This window comes from Aotus nancymaae, unplaced genomic scaffold (genome assembly GCF_030222135.1).
Source record: "Aotus nancymaae isolate 86718 unplaced genomic scaffold, 86718_ANA_hifiasm-v0.15.2.pri h1tg000043l, whole genome shotgun sequence".
NCBI lineage: Eukaryota > Metazoa > Chordata > Mammalia > Primates > Aotidae > Aotus > Aotus nancymaae.
In genome coordinates, this window is record NW_026988457.1 from 1,382,948 (window position 1) to 1,397,079 (window position 14,132).

Consider the following 14,132-nt stretch of genomic DNA (forward strand, 5'->3'; position numbering starts at 1 on the left):
TCAGAGGGAAGTACTACACATAGAGGCAGAGAAGGCAGACCTGAGTATCACACAGCAAAAGCAGAAGCCTCACTTTTTTCTCCACTCTCCAGGTTTCACAGGGGAGAGGGAATGATTTTGATTTTATGTTTTCAGAAATTTTTGCTTAAATATGACTTCTCATTTTGAAAAATATTGATTAGTACTGTCACGTCTAGTCTCTTAGGATAAACTGCTTTACAAATTTAACATGGTCGTTTGGAAATTTTCTTAAATACCAAGAATTCCTATTTTTTTAACCTATAAATTTCAATTTAACCTGAAAAAAGTAATCTTCAGTGCTCAGAAGATGTGCAGTCCCCATAGATCAAAGCAAACTGTCTATATTGACCAAAGTTTTAAATACCAGAGCAGCACTGATACTGCTGTCAGGAACAGGTATCACCCAGGGGGTTTGTGATTATCAGACATTCAGTCATGGATTCTCTTGCATGCTCCCGCTTTTCATTGAGAATTCAAAGTATATAAAGAGAAGAAACTGACTGGATGGTAATTTATAATACAAAGTTGTGAATGTGGCTGTAGTGAAGATTGCTGAGTGAATACAAGATTTTCTGGCCAAGTTAGTATGAACAAGATCATTTAGCATAAAATTAACAGCACAAGCTTTGGGTTTAAAAACTTTGAGTTCAAATCCAAACTCTGTACTTATATAGGCAACCCCCTTAATATCACTCAGCCTTGGCTTTCTCACCTGTGAAATTGGGGTGGTAATCATGCCTACTATCTGGATGGGCGTGAGGTTTTTTAGCCATTTTTAACCATTTTTTTAAACTTACCATTTTGACCATTTTTGTTAGATTGGTGAAAAAGTAATTGTAATTTTTCAAAAAAAATACATTAAACACTGACTCCCCATTTATCCCTCTTCCCAGCTTCTGGCAACTGCCATTCTACTTTCTCATCTCTATGCATTTGCCTACTCTAGGTACCTCCGGTGAGTGGAATGATACCGTATTTGTTCTTTTCTGAGTTGCTTATTTCACTTAGCAGGGTAGCTTCAAGATTCATCCATGTTGTAGCATATGTCAGAATTTCCTTTCTTTTTGAGGCTGAATGATATTTTACTACATGCATATACCACATTTTGTTTATCCATTTATCTGTCAATGGACATTTGGGTCGCTTCCACCTTTTGGCTATTGTTAATAAGGTTGCTATGAATATGAGTCTACAAATATCTATTTGAGACCCTGCTTTCAGTTCTTTGAGTATATACCTAGGACTGGAATTGCTGGATCATACAGTCATTCTGTTTAATATTTGGAGGAACCGCCATGCTGTTTTGAGTTCATAGTGAGAAATTAGAACAAAACATTTGGAATCTTTCTGAACTTTGCACTCAAGCTTGGCATAGTAATAAAACTGATTTGCCCTCTAGATGCCAGAGCCTCTTCTCCTGTCCAAACTAACTTTACAGGTAAGAGTAATCCCCTTTCTACAAATTAGTGGAGAGGTACTTACAAGTCATGGCTCCTAGTTAGACCATGAAGTACTTGTTTCCATGGACTCATTATATTTTCTGACTGAGTCATTAAACTAGGCCTCATCCACAAATAATGTAACCAAATGATAATAAGATGTACCCATAACCCCTTTTGCCTCATCCTGATAGTTTACCTTTTCTAGAGTAGGACTAAATGTGTCCTGGCCACAGTGAGTGTGGGGTTGCTGCAGAAAAGGTGCGAGGCAGTAGAAGACACATGGTTTTAGGTGCTGCCAGAAAATTTCTTTCAACATCTAGTATTTCTAGCCCTAAAGCAATGATATGGTTTGGCTGTGTCCCCACCCAAATCTCATCTTGAATTGTGGCCTTCCACACGTGTTGTGGGAGGAACTCAGTGGGAAATAATTGAACCATGGAGGTGGTTTCCCCTATACTGTCCTCATCATAGTGAATAAGTCTAATGAGATCTGATGGTTTTATAAGGGGTTTCCCCTTTCACTTGGCCATCATTCTTTCTTGCCTACCACCATGGTAAGACATGCCTTTCGCCTTCTCCTGTGATTGTGAGGCCTCCCCAGCCACATGGAACTGTGAGTACATTAAACCTCTTTTTCTTTATGTATTACCTGGTCTCTGGTATGTTTTTATCAGCAGAGAGAAAATGGACTAATACAAGCAGGGAGAACATTCTTCCAGGGGTGGGTAACCTAAAAAGAGAATGGGATGTTTATATTAAAGGTGTCTCTTTGGGACTTTCCTATCATTTTACATTTTTGGTCCTTTTTTTTTTTTTTCTTCTCAGGGCTTCATCCTGGGTTCTTTTCTCTTCTCCCTCTAAAAATCACATCCCTGGCTAGGCTTAGTGGCTCATGCCTGTAATCTTAGCACTTTGGGAGGCCAAGGTGGGCAGATCACTTGAGGTCAGGAATTCGAAACCAGCCTGGCCCACATGGTGAAACTCCATCTCTACTAAAAATACAAAAATTAGCTAGTTGTGGTGGCACGCACCTGTAGTCCCAACTACTCAGAAGGCTGAGACAGGAGAATTGCTTGAACCCAGCAGAGTTTGCAGTGAGCTGAGATCATGCCACTGCACTCCAGCCTGGGTGACAGAGTGAGACTCCATTTCAATCCATCCATCAATCAATCAATAAATATCACATCCCCCCCCCTTGCTTTACATACCATCTCTATTTGCTGCCACTCTCAATTTCCCACCTCCAACTCAGTGTCTGTCCTGAGCTCTTTTATTTATTTCTATATTTATTTGACAATTTTTATTGAGTTATTTCTATGGGATATGTCAGTGAATAAAATAGAATTCCTGAAGGGCTTATATTGTAACAGGAGTAGACTGTATTAGTCCATTTTCATACTGCTATGAAGAAATACCTAAGACTGGGTAATTTATAAAGAAAAAGAGGTTTAATGGACTCACAGTTCCACATGGCTGGAGAGGCCTCACAATCATGATGGAGGGCAAGGAGGCCCAAGTCACATCTTACGTGGATGGCAGCAGGCAAAAAGAGAGGGGGATTGTACAGGGAAACTCCTCTTTTTAAAACCATCAGATCTCGTGAGACTTACTCACTGTCATGAGAACAGCACAGGAAAGACCTGCCCCCATGATTCACTTACCTCCCACCAGGTACCTCACACAACATGTGGGAATTCAAGATGAGATTTAGGTGGGCACACAGCCAAACCATATCAGAGACTAAGTAAATAAGTAAACATAATAAGTCTGAAGATGACATAGTGTATTAGAAGGTGAGACGGGCTCTGGAAAAGAAGTAACGCAAGATAGGGAAGCTGAACCATGGTGAAGATGAGAGGGTTGGGTTGCAATTATGGCTAATTGTGAATAATTTTAAATGTCATTCTATGTGTAATATCTTTCTTCTTAGATGCTTAGCTCCACTGGGGCTTACGTTTTGTCCTTAGGCACAGAGGATGTTCTTTTTAATGAGATGTATGATTGTGTAAAGGAGGCAATGAACAGACAAGCACACAGGAAGACAGAGGCAGAATGGCCTGGACCTGTACCTGGGCTGTGGGATGGAGTGGGTAAATAGATTTCAGAAGTATTTTCCTTTTTTTTTTTTTTGTAGAGATGTTGTCTTGCTCTGTCGCCCAGGCTGGAGTACAGTGGTGCAATCTTGTCTCACTGAACCCGCCTCCCAGGTTCAAGCAGTTCCCCTGCCTCAGCCTCCTGAGTAGCTGGGAATACAGGCATGCACCAACACGCCCAGCTAAATTCCTTTGTATTTTAGTAGAAACGGAGTTTCACCATGTTGCCCAGGCTGGTGTCAAACTCCTGAGCTCAGGCAATCCACCCACTTTGGCATCCCAAAGTGCTGGGATTACAGGCATGAGCAACCACACCCAGCCGGGTTTCAGAAACATTTTCTGCAGCAACAGGCAGAGGCATTTGGCAGTCAAGTTGACTTGATGGAACTCAGTACAGTACAGCACTAAGTTGTACCAACACTGAGGTTTCTGACTCGGAAGATGTGTGCCACGTGGCCGTCTTGCTGTTCTGGGAAAGCTAGATACCAGAAGCTCTTAGCCTTCTCTGTGTTTCATTTGCATAGGCAGTGGGATTTCCATTCTGAAAACATACCATCAACAAAGAATTTTTCCAGTCCCATCTTGGTTTAAAAGTCATCTCCTCTCCCATCTCCTAAACCTCCAATTCATTTAGCTTTCAGTTTGCACCAATGATTCTTTACTTGTGACAAGAAATAGAGGAGCACTTCAGAGAAATATGAAAACACTGGCAGCTCCGATTACATCCACCTTACCTCATCCTGCAGTATTTCAACTTTTGGTCCTCTTGATCCAAAATATACAACTGCCGCCATGCTAGTAATCCAACTACACAGCTATGGACCTCTCCCTTTTTTTGCTTTCTCATTCGACTCTCATCCGGCAGTTTTAAAGTTCTAATTCCCACACCATCATTTTTTAAAAACTTGTTTCTCTGAGTGGCTTACTTGAATTAAATGCACCTCGTGATTTTTTCTTGAAAGATGCCAAGTTGTGAATATCCCCTAGCTTTTAAGTAAATGATTTTTCCCAACAGTGCACACGTGCGTCAGCAGTAAGTAGCTTCCGGTGAACATTTTCTGAAAGCATTTCATTTTCTGTAATTGCACCCCACTTAGCTGGAGGCAAATGTAAGCAGAAGTGGCCAAGGGGGCTGCAGCTCTTGTGTTCTGAGCAGGACAGAGACGGAAGGGTTCAGATAGGGACATGGTGAGGAAGGGGACTTGATAAACCTTGGCCTTGTTTATGAGATTAGTCATGGGGCTTTTCCATTTGAGACAAGATTGAGGAATTCCTCCTCTGTTAGATGAGTTTCCACTGGGATTTCTTAGAGTCCCCTCTGACCCATCTGTCATTCTGTCATTCCAAAATTGACATTTTGACTATTTACACACAAAACTAAAGAACTCACCGTATTAAATATTGGTTCTAAATTTCCTTTGGCTCACTTAGTGGCATTGGTCTATGGTAGTTTTAAATTTGTCTGGAAAATAAAATCAAAGGCTAAATGACACTGTAAGAAACATACTTGAGGACCAACTTTAAGATCCTAGGATTTACCCTTTGGGATTTGAGTGCACTTTCATCTTGCATTTTGAGTGGAAGGAGATAGGAGAGCACAGTTCTGTGGTTTGCTGACTCAACTCATAACTTCTATCTATGAGGCTGAGCTGTTGATCACAGCCTGAGGGGTGGGGGAGGAGTGGCTGAAAGGTCATGGAAACTCCAGGAGCAGGGACAGTGATACTTAGGAGGTGAACCCAGAGCTAATGGGCCCAGCCACTGGAGAGTCAGCATTCAGGAATAGCCTTCAGTTTCTGGGCATGCCGCATTGAATTATTGAAAGCACTCCAGCTTTGGAGTCAGACGGACCTGAATTTGAAGCCTGACCCTGTATTTACTGCCTTTATTATCTGACCTGGTTTAATGACTCAGCCTTGGTGTCTGCTTTTATAAAATGAGAAGATTACATAGATTAAATGAGTTCATCTATGGAGGTGCTTAATAAAAAAGTTTGACAGGCATCCATACTCTGGTCAATGTTAGTTCCTGTTTGTCCCAGGCCTGGGCAGCAGGGCAGTATGACAGTAGCCTTATCTTAGAAGGGCACTGGAATATTAGCACAATACCAAGAGGATAAATCAGAAATGAAAATAACTTGTTAGGGATCCCAGCTGTGCTGCTGTGATACAGAGCTTATCCAAATGGTGGTCAGGGCTGTGAACCAAGGGGAGCTCGTGCACAGTGTGGGCTGTGTCTGCATGTAGTGACTTAGAGAGAGGAATCTGGTGGCCATGGTGGGACATCTCACCCTGGGATGGCTTATCAGGGAAGCACAGTGGTCAGGACTGAGACACTGAAGTGGGCCCAGTGCCACACCCTGTAAGATGAGGTCTGTGAGATGAAGCTCAGAGCCAGAGGGGCCAGAGAGAGAGGCGTGGACTGAGCCCAGAGTGGGTGAGGAGGGCAAAGCCCCATGGAGGGACAAGGACAGGGCCTCCTTTAATGTCCTAAATCTCTTTAGGGTCTGCACATGTAGTTGGGTCTGAGGTCATTGTGAACAGGATAGACTCGTATTTCATTGGCTAAAAACAGAGGAGAAAAGAAATGGAAGACTTAGTTCTAGCGTTTGAGAGTGTTTGCCACTTTGCAAAGACAAACAGCATCTCTAACAATTAAGTCGTTTATAATTGCTGTGGTTTGCTCTTCATTGATCCTACACCAGCTTCCTCTGCTTTAAATGAACTTTCTTCATACCTCATTCATACCCTCCACACTTGGAGTTCCTCCTCCAAATCAGGGCTCATTAATGTATCTCAGCCACTAAAAGCTTACCCAAGCAGGTATTCTCAAACCAACAATGACTGGTCAATAGTAGAATCAGCTCCTCTCACCTGCTTCCAGCTACTTCCTCCTGGAAGTTGCCTTCTTCTGGATTGACCTCCATTGTTGCAAAATAGAAGATGGACCCCAGTACTCATCACTATATACATATATTTACTGTTGCCATCTCCCAGGTGTATTTACCTGCCCTGGGATGCTGGTTAGCTGGGACCCTTCCTTTGTCTCGTCAACCTACTGGACTGGGTTCTCATTGTTTCCTTGCCCTTGGTCTTGCCCTATTCAAATCCATTTTTCCACTCTATAGCCCTGGTCATTTTTCCAAAATGTACACATGACCATGTCAGTCCTTTATTGAAACCCTTCAGGCTGAGTGTGGTGGCTCATGCCTATAATCCCAGCACTTTGGGAGGCCGAGGCTGGCAGATAATGAGGTCAGGAGTTCAAGACCAGCCTGGCCAACATGGTGAAACCCTGTCTCTACTAAAGATATAAAAATTAGCAGGGTGTGGTGGTGTGCTCCTGTAGTTCCAGCTACTTGGGAGACTGAGGCAGAAGAATTGCTTGAATCTGGGAGGCAGACGTTGCAGTGAGCCGAGATTGTGCCACTGCACTCCAGTCTGGGCAACAGAGTGAGACTTCATCTCAAAAAAAATAAATAAATAAAGAATGAAACTCTGTTGTGGCTTTGTGTTGCCTTCATAATGGAATCTAAACTCCCTAATGCCACCATATGGGTCATGCAAATACCATATGCTGTATATGCAGAGGACTTTGGAACCTCAGAGCAAGATGTCGTCACCATCATCTACAGCCTTCCCAGAATAGTTTCCTGTGGTTGTGATGCCTGAACTGGGTTTTAGTGAATGGAACAGAGTTCACCTGGCAGGCATGGAATGAGAAAGGCACCCCAGATAGAGCAAGTAAAAAAGCATGGTACATTCACAGCATGATCAACCATGCAGTGTTGTTGGAACTTAATGTGAAGGAGGGAGTGGCCTTCTTTGATCTTAAAAGGAACTTGGATTTTATTTTATAAGAGATGCGGAATCATTGAAAAGTTGTCCTTATAGTAGAACGATTTATAATCCTTTGGATATATGCCCAGTAATGGGATTGCTGGGTCAAATGGAATTTCTATTTCTAGGTCCTTGAGGAATCGCCACACTGTTTTCCACAGTGGTTGAACTAATTTACACTCCCACCAACAGTGCAAAAGTGTTCCTATTTCTCCACATCCTCTCCAGCATCTGTTTTCTCCAGATTTTTTAATGATCGCCATTCTAACTGGCGTGAGATGGTATCTCAATGTAGTTTTGATTTGCATTTCTCTAATGACCAATGATGATGAGCATTTTTTCATATGTTTGTTGGCCTCTTGTATGTCTTCTTTTGTAAAGTATCTGTTCATATCCTTCGCCCATTTTTGAATGGGCTTGTTTTTTTCTTGTAAATCTTTTTTAGCTCGTTGTAAATTCTGGATATCAGCCCTTTGTCAGATGGGTAGGCTGCAAAAATTTTTTCCCATTCTGTTGGTTGCCGATTCACTCTATTGACTGTTTCTTTTGCCGTGCAGAAGCTGTGGAGTTTGATTAGGTCCCATTTGTCTATTTTGGCTTTTGTTGCCAATGCTTTTGGTGTTTTGGTCATAAAGTCCTTGCCTACGCCTATGTCCTGAATGGTTTTGCCTAGGTTTCCTTCTAGTGTTTTTATGGTGTTAGGCCTTATGTTTAAGTCTTTAATCCATCTGGAGTCAATTTTAGTGTAAGGTGTCAGGAAGGGGTCGAGTTTCTGCTTTCTGCATATGGTTAGCCAGTTTTCCCAACACCACTTATTGAACAGGGAATCCTTAGGGACATGGATGAACCTGGAAACCATCATTCTCAGCAAACTGACACAAGAACACAAAACCAAACACCACATGTTCTCACTCATAGGAGGGTGTTGAACAAGGAAAACACATGGACACAGGGAGGGGAGCACTATACACGGGGGTCTGTTGCGGGGGAGTGGGGGGGACAGCGGGGGGGGGGAGTTGGGGAGGGATAGCATGGGGAGAAATGCCAGATATGGGTGAGGGGGAGGGAGGCAGCAAATCACACTGCCAGGAATGCACCTATGCAACAACTTTGCATGTTTTTCACATGTACCCCAAAACCTAAAATGCAACAAAAAAAAATAATAATAAAATAAAAATAAAAAATAAAAAAAATAAAAGTTGTCAACTGGGAATAATTTGTATTTTAGACAGAGGAGGTTGGCAAAGAGACTGAAGGAAGGAAGGTAACATTCACTGAGTACCTACTGACATGTCAGGGACTCTGCTGGATATTTTAGGTTGTTTGTTTTCATTTTTACCAGAGCTCATTTTGCAGATGAGGAGAAAACTTACATTCAAACAGATTCTGAAGTTTCTCTGACCCCACCTAGCATATAATAGTGGATCCATGTGCTTTCTACCAGGCAGATGGCTTCAGGGGCCAGGGTGGCCTCAAGAGTCCATGGGCCACTGGGCACTGCAGGTTGAGGGCTCATGGTCTATTCCTTCTCCTGCAGGTGCTCTTTCCCTGAAGCCACCTCTACTCAGCACTGTGTAGGACCAGCACTGGAAAGATTTATCTGGTGGATGTACCAGGAATTTTTAGGAGTTTTCTATTGCTGCCTAACTAATTAACACACAATTAGCCACTAACAACACCTATTGAATAGCTCACATACAGAAAATCGGAGTTCTCTGCTCAGAGTCTCAAAGGCTGGAATCAAGGCATTGAGTGGAATGAGTTCTCATGTTTAGACTCTGGGGAAGAATCCACTTCCCAGATCATTCAGATCACTGGGAGGATTCACATCCTTGTGGTTGTAGAGCTGAGGTACTCTTTGCTTGCCAGCTACTGGGGACTGCCTAGAAACTAGAGGCTGCCTGCAGTCCTTGCTATGTGGTCCCCCACCTTCAAGCCAGCAACAGTGTGTTGAATTCTTCCTGTGCTTTGAATCTCCAACTTTGACTTCTGCCTCCAACAGGAAAAAAAATGCTATGCTTTTAAAGGGTTCATGTGGTTAGGTCATCTCCCATTCTTAAAGTCAACTGTGCCACAGAACATAACCTAATCCCAGGAGTCAAATTCATCACAGTCCTGGATTATGCAGGGTGTGTCCACCAGGGGCCATGGCTGCTAGGAGACATCCTAGCATAGGACCTACAACACATGCCTTGATTACATGTATATTCAGAATTTGCCATTATTTAAAATAAACATTTTCTTTTTGGGGGTAGTCCAGGATTTTGTTCTATCTGCTCCCTAACTTTTATCAGAAGTTTTCTTAGAGAAGAAGATCTTAGCAGATGTTGCATTTCATAAATATTTTAGGAGACAATTTATTTCTCTTCTGCTTAAGTCTGAAGGCTGCAGACTGACCCACTCTTTCCTTTCTGTGTATACAGCCTTAGTGAGACACCCTGAACCTCACTGTTTGGGGGGGAAGGAAGGTTCTGGTTATCACCCCTCTGACCTACCTGGGGCTCAGAGCTACCACCACTTAGTCAAGGAGAGGCTTTCTCAGAATTCTGTGCCTTTCAGCTATGTGTTCAGATGAATAAAGAGTCCAAACGAATAGAAGTCCTGCTATTGATTAAAATGCTTCAGCATATCAACCTTAATTTATGAGTTCTAAGTTCTATGAATAATAGATACTTTTACTTTTTTTCCACTTGCAAACATTCTTCAATTGCATGGATTTAAAAAAAAAAAAAAACAAAAAGTGAAGGAGAAACTATTAGCTCACCACTGCTCAGGGTCGGGGTGGAGAGTGGAGAGAAGGCAGAATGTGTGTGATAGTTCTGCCCCCACACAGCTGGTCGGTCACCCTGCCCTACAGAAAGACAGGGTGACTGAGGTGTTTGCTTGTGCCGGGGTGGCCCCCTCATGATCAACCAGCAGGAAATAGGCCTTTGTTGGATGACCTCAAGAAGAAAGCCTGCAGAGGGAAAAGAGTGTGCAGAAGAATTCAAATTCACAAAAGACCAAGCAATGTCAAAGAGTCATAAAATTCAGAGGCCAAGAGACACGCCTCTCTCTTCCCTGCTTAAGACTTTGTGTTGAAGCTGCCGGCGTCTTCCTTGGGAAAACTGCCCTAAGGAAAGTGATAAACTTAAGCCTTTGTTTATATCACCCAAACATTTGGAGACTTTAAAAAGATGATAAAGTTTCTTTATTAGCCTGTTTATGATAATTTGCAAAAACAGTTTGAATGCTATTTGATCAAATGATTTTTATGATAGAGTTTAGGATGTCTGCAATTTTATTTTGCATGGATGATAGCTGGGACAGCAGACACCCATCAAAGCTTTACCAATAAAAATGAATAAAAATAGGTCTTTTGATGTTTGACATTTTCAGTTAGAGAAGGCTTTCAAGGAAAAGATCTTCATAGACTTTCAGAGGCCAGGAGACGGGAGCCTAACCTTTCTTTAGTGCTTACCACCATATCACATACTAGATACATAATTTTTCAGTCCCAAATGTGCTTGCTTTTCTGATGTTACAAATGAGAACACAGGTTGAGGCAAGTCAGTGACTCTCCCAGAATTGCTGTGTACCCATAGGATGCTTTCAGTGAATGAAGTCTCACCACTAAACCGTGATTATTTAAGTTGCTTGAAGGGCAACACCATCTGTTTTCCATTGGGCTTCCCAATAGAACACAACACAATTTCACTTGAAATCAATTGCTATTTATGTTTTCAAGATATTTTTTCTTTGGTCTTTAGTACAGCTCCTGAAGATTAAGGTTTTGGACTGAGTCTGTCAAATAAGACAATTTCAGTCCAGTTCCCCAGCTTCTGATTGAGACTGAGCAGAAAATAAATATGGAAAGCAGAGGCGCCGCCACTGAACAGTCATGAACCTGTTTACGCCTAGTTTTCCGTTATTGGAACACTAAGCTTGTGGTAGTTATTTATATCCTGCCGCTCAAGGTCATCACCAATGTCTGATTTTTCACACACAAAAATTGACAGCCTCTGGCATAAATGGGTTAAAACATGGTTGAATATTGAAAACGCTTATCTATATAGTCCCCATGTAGCTAAAGAATTACTACTCACCAACAAAATGAGTGAGTGCTTTTAGCTAGAAAGCTAACTCAGCAGGATTTTTTATGCTACTAGTCTCATTTTACACTGAGACAAATAAGGACTGTACTTTGGATAAATCTTTGAGTCCTTTATTCAGCTAGAGCAGTGGTTCTTAATTGGGACAGTGTTCCCCTTGGAAGACATTCGACAAAGTCTAGAGACATTTTTTAATGGTTACAACTTGGGTATGGAGAGAAAGGGAAATTACTACTGGCATCTAGTGGGTAGAGGCCGGGGTTGCTGCTAAACCTCTTACAATACATAGGGTAGCACCACTGCCCCCAGTAAAGAATTATCTGGTCCAAGATGTGGGTAGTACTGCTGTTGAAAAATTCCAGGCTAAAGAGAAAGAGTCCTGCAGCTGTGTCAGGCAATAAAACCAGTGTGCTGAAAGAGAAAAGAGGAAGATTATCATCCACCTGGACCCTGAAAGAAGAGAGTGAGTTCTCTAGCTCCCAGGAGGGGAGAGAAACTAGCTTCAAGTTCAAAGAATAAATATAATTTGACTTACAAGTTGAATACCTCCTTAAGGCCAATATGCTGTCTGTTTCCTAGGAGGCTGTTCAGTTTCTTCTCCTTTAAAGATTTCATATTCCCCAGATGCTAAGTAGAAAAGATTCTTTTTAAGAATGCAAGGAATCTCAAGCGGATGGTACACTCTAACTCCTTCTCACAGTCCCTGAAGTGTTCATACATATACAGGAAAGGGGTTTAGGGCTCTGGTGTGCTGATCCCCTTTTCAACATTTGACTTGGTTTCTCAGGGTTTGAACTTGGTTTGCTTTCAAATGTGGCTGACGAAAGCAGTGTTTGACATGTCATAATCCACAAGTCCCTCAGTTGCCTCGAAATAACTAATCAGATCTCTGACACAAAAGTAGACTATTTTAGAGCAAAAAAAATCCAAGCTACAGAAATAGAGCACCTAAACCTTCTTTTTGCTCTATTAATAAAAGTTACTATATAAGCCCTTGATCATTTCTATAATTTTATACCATATTAATAACTTCAGCAGAATTTAAATTGAGTTCAGATCAGATGCTCTTATCTCTTAACAACTTCCATACTAAGCGTATAATTAAAATGCTCCAGTTTAAATATTTTCCCCAAGGTATTAACTACTAAAAGATTCAGACAATGATGAACTAAAGTTAGAGTGTTCACGGATGATGGCTCAAGCTTTTAAGCACTTCAGACAGGGAAAGGGATTTATTACAACGCGTCTAATTGATATAAAAGAGGAATGGTAAAAAATTGCTTTTAATTACTCAAAGGTCTCTTGACATATTAGCCTTTGGTCTTTTAAGTAACTAACCTCCGTCAATACTTGACTAAATTCTCTCCTTGGTGTATGTGACTGGGCAAATATTATAGAAAATTTCCCAAATCAAAAGAAAGCTTTAAGCCATTTCTGTGCCAAAAGTTCAGAAGTCCTGGGCTGGGTGATGCTGGCTTTGATCTGTGATTACTTCTGTAACTTTGAGAGAGTCAGCGTTAGCACTCCTGGCCTTTACTTTCTTTGTTAACCAGCTCTGTCTTTCTTAAAGTAATTCTGTTACCCACAGGGAAACAGAATCATAGAGAAGATGGCATTTAATTGGGCTCTGAAGAACTGCTAGACTTGCCCATGTTTGCAGAATGCCACAACTCTCTCACATTTGGGCCTCCTTTCTCTTTTATGTGTGTCCCGGCACTATGAGTCTTATTTAACCAGTTCATTTGTACTCACATTTCCCCTATTTTCTGAACAGAAATAAGAAAGATGACTCTTTTTGTTGTATATTAAAATGGACTCCAGAGGAGACACAGAAGCTTCTCTGGAGCGCCTGGGTGGTTGAGGGGATGGATAAAGAGCAGGAGAACAACCCCCCCGCCCCAATGATTCAATTGTGATCAGTGTCAAAAAAAAAAAAAGTAAGTTTGAAGGAATTATGCCTAGCTCTGGGACACTGAGATGCTGAAGTCCTCAGTCAGTCAGGCCCTGGGAACACTACCTCCTGGAGCAGCAGAAGCTTATAAATGTGGGGTGGACTGTCAGTGTCAATACCTGCCACTTGCACAAATCATTCACTTTAGTTATTCATCTGGTGAACTTAGGGATGACTTGAAGATATTTCCATAGGGCTTGCCATAGGGGCTTGCATGAGACAGGGTCTTCTAAAATGTGGTGCCATCTGGGGTCTTGTAGGACAGATGAGAATCTTAAGAAATGACAGCTGATGAAAGAGACCTGCTTCTGCTGGTGCTGGTACTGATGTAAGCTGTCATGTATTTTGTTCCAGGCACTTTGAAAAGTGGTTTATATGCACTTTCTCATTTAATTGTCAGATAAGTCTAATGACAGAAGATAAACAAAAAGCCACTTAACAAAAGAGGATTAATTTGTTTTCTTAAAAGAATGTTACTAGTATGATTTGAAAGCTGGAATGGGACTTGGGCAGAGCCTCTGGTGTTTGTACAATATGGCACTCTTCTTATTATTACTGTTAAATACTTTGCTTTCAAAGCCTGTTCTGAAGAGCTCAGGAGACTAGACCCTATAGCAGGAATCCAGTAAGTTCCTGTGGACCTAGAGTTATCTTCTTCCTAGTGCCAGCCTTATAGAAGTATGTCTTCTTCTTGA

The 14,132-nt window shown here is 41.7% G+C and overlaps 1 protein-coding gene across 5 annotated transcripts in view; it reads left to right on the top strand.

Annotated features, from left to right (window-relative positions):
• MTUS2 (microtubule associated scaffold protein 2) overlaps positions 1–14,132 on the top strand; it is a 797,713-nt gene that overhangs the window by 562,725 nt on the left and 220,856 nt on the right. The window lies entirely within an intron of this gene.